This window comes from Mustelus asterias, unplaced genomic scaffold, assembly GCF_964213995.1.
Source record: "Mustelus asterias unplaced genomic scaffold, sMusAst1.hap1.1 HAP1_SCAFFOLD_74, whole genome shotgun sequence".
NCBI lineage: Eukaryota > Metazoa > Chordata > Chondrichthyes > Carcharhiniformes > Triakidae > Mustelus > Mustelus asterias.
The window spans coordinates 1,160,168-1,171,035 of record NW_027590134.1 but is presented as its reverse complement, the minus strand read 5'-3'; the positions used below and the strand labels follow the sequence as shown (position 1 = coordinate 1,171,035).

At 45.3% G+C, this 10,868-nt stretch overlaps 2 non-coding genes across 2 annotated transcripts; both read right to left on the bottom strand.

The window, feature by feature from the left end:
* Positions 1 to 447: 447 nt before the first annotated feature.
* On the bottom strand, positions 448 to 529 carry trnas-cga (transfer RNA serine (anticodon CGA)). The gene has a single exon. It is a non-coding gene; the product is annotated as a tRNA-Ser (tRNA).
* Positions 530 to 8,770: 8,241 nt separating this feature from the next.
* trnar-ucu (transfer RNA arginine (anticodon UCU)) lies at positions 8,771 to 8,861 on the bottom strand. Its single transcript is given in 2 exon segments — positions 8,771 to 8,806; positions 8,825 to 8,861. It is a non-coding gene; the product is annotated as a tRNA-Arg (tRNA).
* Positions 8,862 to 10,868: the final 2,007 nt, after the last annotated feature.

Here is a 10,868-nt window from a genome sequence, read left to right as displayed (position 1 = left end):
CCAGTAATGACCAGCTCGTATCAATGTGTTTGAATGAACACGATGACATATCATCTAAGCAGCATTTTGATATTCACATTCATTCAATTCATTCTGATTAAATGTATTTCTTAAGCTCTGTGTATCTTGACATAAGAATCTTCCTCTGACGTGAGACCTTGTTTTGTCCTTGTGCACCTGATGCTGATTTTTTTTCCATTCTGCTCACGTTATGATTTTCCTCATGGAACAGCAGAAAAAAAACTAGAGAAAGGCATTAGCGCAAGAGGAACCCATTCAGCCTATCACATCCATGCCAGCCCGCGGACGCCCAGGTGTCCTTTCCAAGCTCAGCTTCCGACACCCGGCCCAGAGCCATGCAGCTGAAAGCATGTTGGAGATCAACATACTTAATAGAGAAAGTTGGCGACTTCGTACGTGCCTGAAGCAAACATTTCCAACCGTAATCGCTGCGAGTCGGGTTCGAACCTGCGCGGGGAAACCCCACTGGATTTCGAGTCCAACGTCTTAACCACTCGGCCATCGCAGCTGCTTATTTGTCGCACGAATGTAACCACCTCAGTAACGTGCAGATATTAACTTCATCAGTACCAGGATTGGACAGAGCACAGTGTGTGAGCTGAAATTTGTTCCTCAACTTTTACTTTGTATCTATGTCTCTGAATTCATTTATTAGGTCAGAGACTTGTTTTTTTTTCTATTTAAATAATTTTTCAGTGAAAACTAATTACGTCCGAAGAGAAAATGAAAAAGAAAAGTGTATCTATTACTGTCGAATGTTGCGTTCGCCCTGTTTTTGTTCACTCGTTTTAAAATACAAGAGGCCGCCGATAAGGTTCTAACTAAATTACCAATGCGATGGTTGGGAATCGAACCCATATCAGCTGCTTGAAAAGCAGCTATACCACCATCGCTCGCGCTGCATCGGCCATCGTTATTTGCATTAGTTGCAATTACGGACGTACCTTAGTTGCTGATTTCATCAGGCGTGCCCGTCGTCAACTGAAATTGGCTTGTCTCGTTTTAGCCACCTTTTTACTATTGTTTCATACTGGGAATTCATTGATCAATTTTGAGGCCTGTTCTTTTATTGAACAAAGTTTCCACTCAAAGTAAATTGAAGCTGAATTTTCCATTAGAAAGATCGTGATGGTGAGGATTTCATTTTAAGGGTGCCCACCTACTGTTATGACCTGCGATAACTAATTAAAGAAATCAGAACTGTGATGGCCAGGAACTGACCCTCGTTCAAATGCTCGCACAGTCACCACTCCACCACCATCGCTCACCTGGTTCTGCCACCCACTCTGTAAGAAAGTTCAGCTCTGACAGTGAATCTGGTTTCCTCCAGGTCCAATCTGAGGATGGTCAGAAACTGTCTGTCACTGTAAGAAACTCCATTAACAGCGAGTGCAGGATGATCATTTAACTGGCTGTTACTGGTTGCTGTGGTTGTGATTTACTGTCACCTGTCAGTGCAAGTGCAACAAATGAAACTATACAATCACTTATTTGGAGAAAGGGCTTCTCTTGTGGCACTGGGAGCATTTGCGTAATGGGTGTCTGGTTTTCAGTTTGACGGCAGTCACGTCTGATGCACATTGATTCTTGTATTTTTTTTCCCATGATACCCTTTCCCTATCGCGATGTGTCGTGTTTATTTACTCGTTTGCCTAAATGTTGAACTGGAACCAATTGGAATTGGCCTATTATTTCAGCAAGATGCACTTTCTACTCTGAACAAACACTCTTTGATGCAATATGAGCGCTGCAGCTGCGGATCTGTGGCGCAAAGAATGGCATGTAGGACTTCTCATCATTGTTTTATTTAATTTGATTTGATTTGTTATTGTCAGATGTATTAATATAGAGTGAAAAAGTATGTTTTCTTTTGCGCTGTAGAGGCAAAGCATACCGTTCATGGAGAAGGAAAGAAGAGACTGCAGAATGTAGTGTTACAATCATAGCTCGGGTGTCGAGAAAGATCAACGTAATGCAAGGGAGGTCCATTCAGAGGTCTGATGGCAGTAGGGCAGAAGCTGTTCTTGAGTCGGTTGGTGGGTGACCCCAGACTGATGTATCTTTTTCCCGATAGAAGAAGGTGGAAGAGAGAATGTTGTCTGGTGAGACATTCAAAAGTTGTGGGTCAGAATCTCATCGAAGTTGGCTTTTTAGGTAAAGTTTTAAGAAATCAGGAACTGGTGTATCAGTGCTCTCAGAGAAGTGAAACTGCCGCCTCGAACTTCGTGAGAATGCCAACAGGGCAGAACGAGAACATACGGTCCATCGGGCCTACACCGACAACAATCCCACACAGCCTGTATCCTCGTAACCCCACATATTTACCGTGCTAATCCCCCTGACACTGAGGGACTATTTAGCATGGGCAATCCTGCTAAGACGGCACTAATTTTCATGGCTGAGCTGCCTATTCCAGAAAGACAAAATCTGCCATTCCGGCCGCAAATGAAGCTGGCGTCTGCTTTGGAACTTCTGAAACCACATATTTACCTGGTGGCAAACACCTGTCTAAAACTGGCGGCCTGATTTGAATCGATGGTCAGCTCTCGTTTCTCATCGGATGAGAAATATGGGAATCGGGACTTTTTCTGGAGAATTCACCCCTCAAGCCTGTGTCCCCAAACTTCATCTTGGTTCCGTGAGCCTCAAAACACTGAACGAATCATCAGTTCACCGGCAATAAGGATACAGAACAAATGAACCGAACGGAATTCGAACCCACGGGTGCAGAGCACAATAGATTAACAATCCAGCGCCTTTACCACTCGGCCACCTCGTCATACGATAGTTGCTCCCCAAACTACCTCTTGTATTTTAACATCCGTAACAAAGAACACATTTCTCCCACAGGAAAATGTTACAAAGAACAAAGAACAGTACAGCACAGGAAACAGGCCCTTCGACCATCCAAGCCTGTGCCGCTCCTTGGTCCAACTGGACCAATCGTTTGTATCCCTCCATTCACAGGCTGCTCATGTGACTATCCAGGTAAGTCTTAAACGATGTCAGCGTGCCTGCCTCCACCACCCTACTTGGCAGCGCATTCCAGGCCCCCACCACCCTCTGTGTAAAAAACATCCCTCTGATATCTGAGTTATACTTCGCCCCTCTCACCTTGAGCCCGTGACCCCTCGTGATCGTCACCTCCGACCTGGGAAAAAGCTTCCCACTGTTCACCCTATCTATCCCCTTCATAATCTTGTACACCTCTGTTAGATCTCCCCTCATTCTCCGTCTTTCCAGGGAGAACAACCCCAGTTTACCCAATCTCTCCTCATAGCTAAGACCCTCCATACCAGGCAACATCCTGGTAAACCTTCTCTGCACTCTCTCTAACGCCTCCACGTCCTTCTGGTAGTGCGGCGACCAGAACTGGACGCAGTACTCCAAATGTGGCCTAACCAGCGTTCTATACAGCTGCATCATCAGACTCCAGCTTTTATACTCTATACCCCGTCCTATAAAGGCAAGCATACCATATGCCTTCTTCACCACCTTCTCCACCTGTGTTGCCACCTTCAAGGATTTGTGGACTTGCACACCTAGGTCCCTCTGTGTTTCTATACTTCTGATGACTCTGCCATTTATTGTGTAGCTCCTCCCTACATTATTTCTTCCAAAATGCATCACTTCGCATTTATCCGGATTAAACTCCATCTGCCACCTCTCCGCCCAATTTTCCAGCCTATCTATATCTTGCTGTATTGCCCGACAATGCTCTTCGCTATCCGCAAGTCCAGCCTTTCTACTTTCTCGTTAATCTTGAATCGCTGTTGCTTTTTCATTTGATGTAAACCCAGAGAAAGTAAAGAGATGGGCTGTTCACCTCTCTGGTCCCTGTTTGGTTTTGAATTCACCGAACATGACCCTGATGTAAAAAGCAGCAAGTGCTGTGAGTTTGTGGCGCAAGGGCAGAGCGTCAGACTATGCGCGGCACGGTAGTATAGTGGTTATGGGCGGCACGGTAGCACACTGGCGATGGGCGGCCCGGTAGCACCATGGTTAGCACTGCTGCTTCACAGCTCCAGGAACCTTCGTTCGATTCCCGGCTTGGGTCGCTGTCTGTGTGGAGTTTGCATATTCTCCTCGTGCCTGCGTGGGTTTCCTCCATCAGTCCAAAGATGTGCAGGTTAGGTTGATTGGCCATGCTAAATATTGCCCTGAGAGTCTTGGGATGCGAAGGCTAGAGGGATTAGCGGGTGGATATGGCGGTAGGGACTGGTTGGGATTGTGGTCGGTGCAGACTCGATGGGCCGAATGGCCTCCTTCTGCACTGTAGGGTTTCTATGACTTCAGAGGAGAGGGCTGCGTGTTCGAATCGCGGAGCTATTCTGCGTAGGTGTTTGGATTTTGGTTGTTTCCGATTGTTCCTGAAACGATACAACTGTGATAGAAATGCTCAGTTTACTTTTTTGCACACTTTTATACTTGAACAATGTGTCAGAGAGATGATTCGTCCATTGTTTGGAAAATTAAAGCAAGGTCCACAGTCCCAGTTGTTTCTGGGAGGCATCAATGGGCAGAGCTGACTGGTGGTGATTTAACCAGAGGATTCACATCTCAGGCGAGGAGCAAGGCGGGGCCTTCATGAACAATCTCAACCGATACGGGAATTGATCCCGCGCTGCTGGCTGAATAAACTGTCCAGCCAACTGAGACAAATACGCTGTGCTACTCGTTAATGAAAATCAAGAAGGTGAAGCAAATGAACTGTAGAGAAAACCCTGATTTGCCTTTGGGCAGCAGCAGAACATTTCTATTTGATTGAGAGAGTACGTGATAGCAGAGGATGGTTTTGATCCATCGACCTCTGGGTTATGGGCCCAGCACGCTTCCGCTGCACCACTCTGCTTCGAAAGCTGATACCTCCCTGCTTGTTACTGCTGCCCGCGAGCCAGGAAACTATTCACTGTCTCTTTTTATTTCAAACATGGCCCACGTGTTGGGAAGCTCACCCTGGTTGAATAATAACACATAACATCATCCCGAATGTAACAGACAGAGAAAGATACACTATTAGGACACACACACAATGAGAGACAGAAAAGATTCGAGCAAGATACTGAGATAGAAAAACTGATTATGGATGAAAAGGGATTTTCTGTTCCACAAAGATAGGCCCTGTTTTGAAATGTATGTTCTGTTGTGTAACTGTGCTATCTGCTGTGTAACTGTTCTCTCTGTTTGGAACTGTGACTCTGTCGTTGACAGATCTTCATTGCGGTTCTGACAAATTCATCCCTATTGTGTAAATGTGTTCCCGGTTTACAAATATGATCAGTCCTGAGCAGAAGTTTTCCTTTTGTGTGAAATGTTCTCTGCTGTTCTGTGAAGATGATTTCTGTGGGAAACAATCGACCGAAATTTCAAGGCCGCCATTTCTGAGGCTTGCTTTCAATTCCAGGTTTGTTTGGGCCGAATGGCCTACTCCTGTTTCTGTTTTCTATCCATGTGCCTATGTGTTAAATCAGTGAATTTGAGTTTCACCAGCTGGCATGGTGGGATTTACTCCGTGTCCCCAAAGATTAATCCGGGCCTCTGGATTACCAGCCGAGCGACATCACCTTTCATCCATGCAAACAAGAACAGTTCATTCAGCTCAGCATTAAACCTCTTTTTGACGAGGTTAGTATTCCTGTCACAGAACTTCAATCAGCCGATAGATACAGGGCATTTTGTGATCATAGAAACCCTACAGTGCAGAAGGAGGCCATTCGGCCCATCGAGTCTGCACCGACCACAATCCCACCCAGGCTCTACCCCCACATATTTACCTGCTAATCCCTCTAACCTACGCATCCCAGGAATCTAAGGGGCAATTTTTAACCTGGCCAATCAACCTAACCCGCACATCTTTGGACTGTGGGAGGAAACCAGAGCACCCGGAGGAAACCCACGCAGACACGAGGAGAATGTGCAAACTCGACACAGACAGTGACCCGAGCCGGGAATCGAACCCGGGACCCTGGAGCTGTGAAGCAGCAGTGCTAACCACTGTGCTACCGTGCCGCCCTGTTCCAGTTTGGAACATTGACAATTCATCCAGATCAAGCATACATCGTGGAAGAGTTCCGATCTAAAAATACTAAGATAAGTGAGAATTAAATGAACAAAGTTGCAAAGAAAGTAATTCTGAGAGAGCTGTTTGGAACTAACGGTGGATTTCAGTTAATGGGCGAAAGCTCGGTTTTCAGGAGTTTCCACCAGATTTCTGTATAAAGAGACTGGGCTGGAACCTGCCATGGTTGGATCGCAGCATGGACAGTCGCAAAATTAATCGCTTTACCCGTTCGGCTACGGCCACGCAAGACTGCCTGTTTGTGGAGTTTGTGGAATATTCCTTGTTCAGTCCTGTTCGTTCTTCAGTTAGTTAGTGGCAGTCCTCAGACTTTTGTCGCTGGTGCTCGACGGAAGCCGGTGGAAGAGAGCATGAACAGCCTGCGTCCCTCCATGATTAAACAGGCTGCTTTTCCAAGACAGCGGAAAGTGTCAATAGATGGGAGGCTGGTTTGCGTGATTTCACGAGACTTTGTAGTTTTTTTGCGGTCTTGGACAGAGCAGGAGCCATAGCAAGCTGTGATGCAACCAGAAGGAATGCTTTCTCTGGTGCGCCTGTCTGTATTCAGACTGTGCTTTGCATTATCTGCTGCTCAATGAGGATTGGGATCTTTCTGATTCTATCAGCTGAACTGTGCGTGTACTAGTGACTTGTTCTGACTGTCAGCTTCCGGAACTGTAAAATAATTTATAAATTAATTCTTTATCTGTCAATTTTTGGTACTGCAGCTGACTTTCTGTCTCCCCTCATTTTGAATCACTGATTAATTTTCTTTATTGATTCCTGGGATGTGGGTGTCGCTGGCTGGGCCCGCAAATATTGCCCATCCTAAATTTTCCTTGAACTGAGCAGCTTTATAGGTGACCTCAGAGGGCAGCTCAGAGTCAACCACATTGCTGTGGGTCGGGGGCCACATGTCGGTCCAGACCAGGTAAAAAAACATTCCTTAAAGGACATTAGTGAACCAGCTGTGTTACTTTATGACAATCGATTCGTGGTCATTGGACTTTTAATTCCAGGTGTTTTTCCTGATGTCAAATTTCACCATCTGCCGTGTGTGTGTGTGTGAGAGAGAGAGAGAGATATTCTCACATAATCAGTCTGTTTGTGAGTATGGATTAATCCTTTATATTCCCTCATAAACACCGTGATTCCCTGTCTTTGTGAATTCCTCAGATACACTTGTACCACTGAGAATCTGGTGTGTGGGTGGAGGGTGGGATGAGGTTTAAAGGCAATGCCGCAGGGTGCTCAGTGTGAAAACAGCCGATTTTAAAGTACTTGTGTCGGAAAGTGAATAGTGAACTTGTCTGTGTGAAGATCACAGAAAAGCTCTATCTGGTGCTCCGTCCAAGAGACAACTTTTGGGTTGTCAGTAAATGAACTCCTATAATGAAGGCACAAAATCAGAAACAGGAAATGCTGGAAAAATGCAGCAGCTCCGAAAGCAGCTGTGGAGAGATATTCCTGTCGCCAGGATGAAACCTTCCATAGTTCCCGTTGCTCAGACCTGTCAATCTTCGTGCCTTCGTGCAAGGAACACGTAGGGTGGGATTTGGGTCTTTGTTGACTTGAGCAAACAGGACATTGCACAAGCCGAGTAAACAGGAGATCCCGGTTTCAAATCCCAGCGAGAACCTTGAGTCCTTACAAGTGATCAGTGCAATTGTGCAAGTCGCAATGTCCTATCCTTGCTCGTCGATATTGTCTTTACCATTACAGTGGATGATCTACAAAGATGAAACAAAAATATGTTTCGAGACTCCCCACAAATATGTCTACTATTTATTTACTCGATCAGGTATTTTCATCATTGTGCAGAAAAAAAAATCTGCAATAAAGCCAATGGTGTAAATTCTACAAATACAACTTTCCATTTTTTTTTCTCAGGGAATTTCTGACACAGTCGAATGGCCTTACAATCATACAATCCCAACAGTGCTGATGGAGACAATTCTGCCCACCGAGTCTGTATCGACACTCCAACAGAGAGCACACAGGACCTATCCCCACGGCAATACGCATCCACCCCGCTAATCTACCTATACAAACACCTTCGGGATCAAGGGGCAATCTAGCATGGCCAATACACCCAACTTGCTCATCTTTGGACTGTGAGGGGAAACAGAAGCACTCGGTTTCCTGAGATAACGTGCCTGGGTGAATGCAGCTTGAACAGCACTACAGAAGTTTAGCACCATCCAGGACAAAGCATCCCACTTCATTCGCTTCCCACGCATAAAAATTCACTCCCTCCACTACAGCAGTGCGCACCATCGAGACGATGCACGGCAGCAACTCAGCAAGGCTCCTTTGCCAGCAGCTTCCAAACCCACGACTACGACAGCCTGGAAGGACAAGCGCAGCAGACACACCAGAATAACACCACCAGGTTGCAGGGCACTGATATTTATTTATTGATTGTAGCTATTTGTCAACTGCTGTTGTTGCGTGTGTGTTCTTTGATCTTTTTTTATCTCCCAGAAGAAGTGAAATATCGAACCAGCGAACGTTGTGTCAAACTTTAAGAAAGCCCCCGGGGTTTGCGATTTATTCTCGAGTCAGTGGTTTCCCTGGGAGCCGAGTCAACAGAAACAGCATGGAGAGATGGCAGAGCAGGAATTGTCGGTGCCGAAGCTGAATCACATCAGTGAAGCAGCAAACTATTTGCCACGAATCTGATCAAAAATGCGACTCTCGTGGGACTCGAACCCACAGCCTTTGAATGACTAACTTGCTCTTATTTAGAAGTCCAATGCGCTATCCATTGCGCCACAGAGTCGCGTAGCGGAACCTTCGTTTACTTGTCCATCTATGGATTTTTAAAAATGCAGAAACTATTCGTCAGTTCAACAATCTCATCGTTAAAGCGTCAAGAACTGTTAAGAGGAACTTCGTTGATTGCAACTCGTGTTGGAACATCTTATGTATTTTGAAACAGTTGTGGAAATGGGGCACAGGTTTAAGATGCGAGGGGCAAGGTTTAAAGGAGATGCACGAGGCAGATTTTTTACACAGAGAGTAGTGGGTGCCTGGAACTCTTTGCCGAGAGAGGTAGTGGAAGCGGATATGGGAGTGACATTTAAGGGGCGTCTTGACAAATACATGAATAGGATGGGAATAGAGGGATATGGTCCCCGGAAGGGTAGGGGGTTTTAGTTCAGTCGGGCAGCATGGTCGGTTCAGGCTTGGAGGGCTGAAGGGCCTATTCCTGTGGTGTAATTTTCTTTGTTCTATAACTTCAAATTTGCTATTACCTGGAGCATTTGAGTCGACGAGCACAGGTGTACGAAAGGAAAATCTCGGTAATGAGACGATGGAGATTGAATTTCAGAGATAAGCAGATGATGTTACGTTGAAGAGTTTGAGTAGAGGATCGTGTGGAATCATGTACTAATTAGAACAAAAGGCCCAGTTTCAATTAAGTATCTTCCAGGTAGAATGTGTACAGATTTGCAAAGTCTCTCAGATTGATTTAGAAATTAATATCACAGACATATGTCGCATTAGAGACAGAAAGATACAGATTGAGTCCAACACTCATATATCTAGAATGTCAGAATGGATACAACAAAGAGAGGGAGACCATTCGGCCCTTTATCTGTATGCTGGTCTGTAAAAGAGCATCTCATCTCATCCCTTTCCAAGTCCTTGTCTCATAAACCTGGATATCCTTTCACTTCAGGTGCTGATCCCATTCCCCCTGGACAGCCCTGATTTGATGCTGCCTCTGCCACCCTCCCAGGCAGTGCATCCCAGGTCCTCAACACTCAGCACATTAAAAACCATCCTTCTCTCCTCTGGCAATGGGAACAATATTTCTTCATCTACTCTTCTTCGACTGCACCAAAAAACCCAACACCTCTACCAACTCGAAGGACAGTGGCAGTAGATATATGGGAACACCAGCTCTGCAAGCTCCCCCTCAAGCCACTCACCATCCTGACTTGGAAATACATCACGGCTCCTTCACTGTCGCAGTGGCAAAATCCTGAAAGACTGTTTGGTTAACAGCACTGTGGCTGTACCGACACCTCAGGGACTGCAGCAGTTCAATAAAGCAGCAAACCACCACCTTCTTAAGGTCAGTTAGAGATTGGCAACGAATGCTGGCCTCGTCACCTCTCGAAATGAATAAAACAAAAACGAACTCGCAACTTCAACCAGAGACGGAAGAATACTGAACAAATCTCACTCACGTGCCTTTGTTGGATACAATGTGAATCCCCCAATCACATTCACTAACAGAGGGTAAAATGCAGTCGAAATTGGGCGATCGTTATCCAGTTTAACCAGACTTTGATACAAGAATCGAGAACATCTTAGCACAACGTGCAACATTTTAACCTAATATGGAATATCATGAGACCACTTAATTATCTTTCTGCCGAACATAAAACATCTTCACGGTGAATATTTTGACACAGCAGGGAACTCGTTTTCAGAGCAGGGCATATATTAACAGAACATTATCATCATAGAAATCACAGAAACCCGACAATACAGAAAGAGGCCATTCGGCCCATCGAGTCTGCACCGACCACAATCCCACCCAGGCCCTACCCCCATATCCCATTTTAAAAAATACACAAGATGGGCCATATTTATACAGCCGAAAAGATACTTACAACATGAGGGAAGCATTTTACACAACAGCAGAAAACACCTCTCAACAACAGAGAGCACAGTTACACAGCAGGAATTATATTTACAAACATGTATTTGCAACAGAAAATTCCTTTTAAAATAGTGATTGATTTTCCAATTCCGTGTTTTGCCAGTTTTTCAT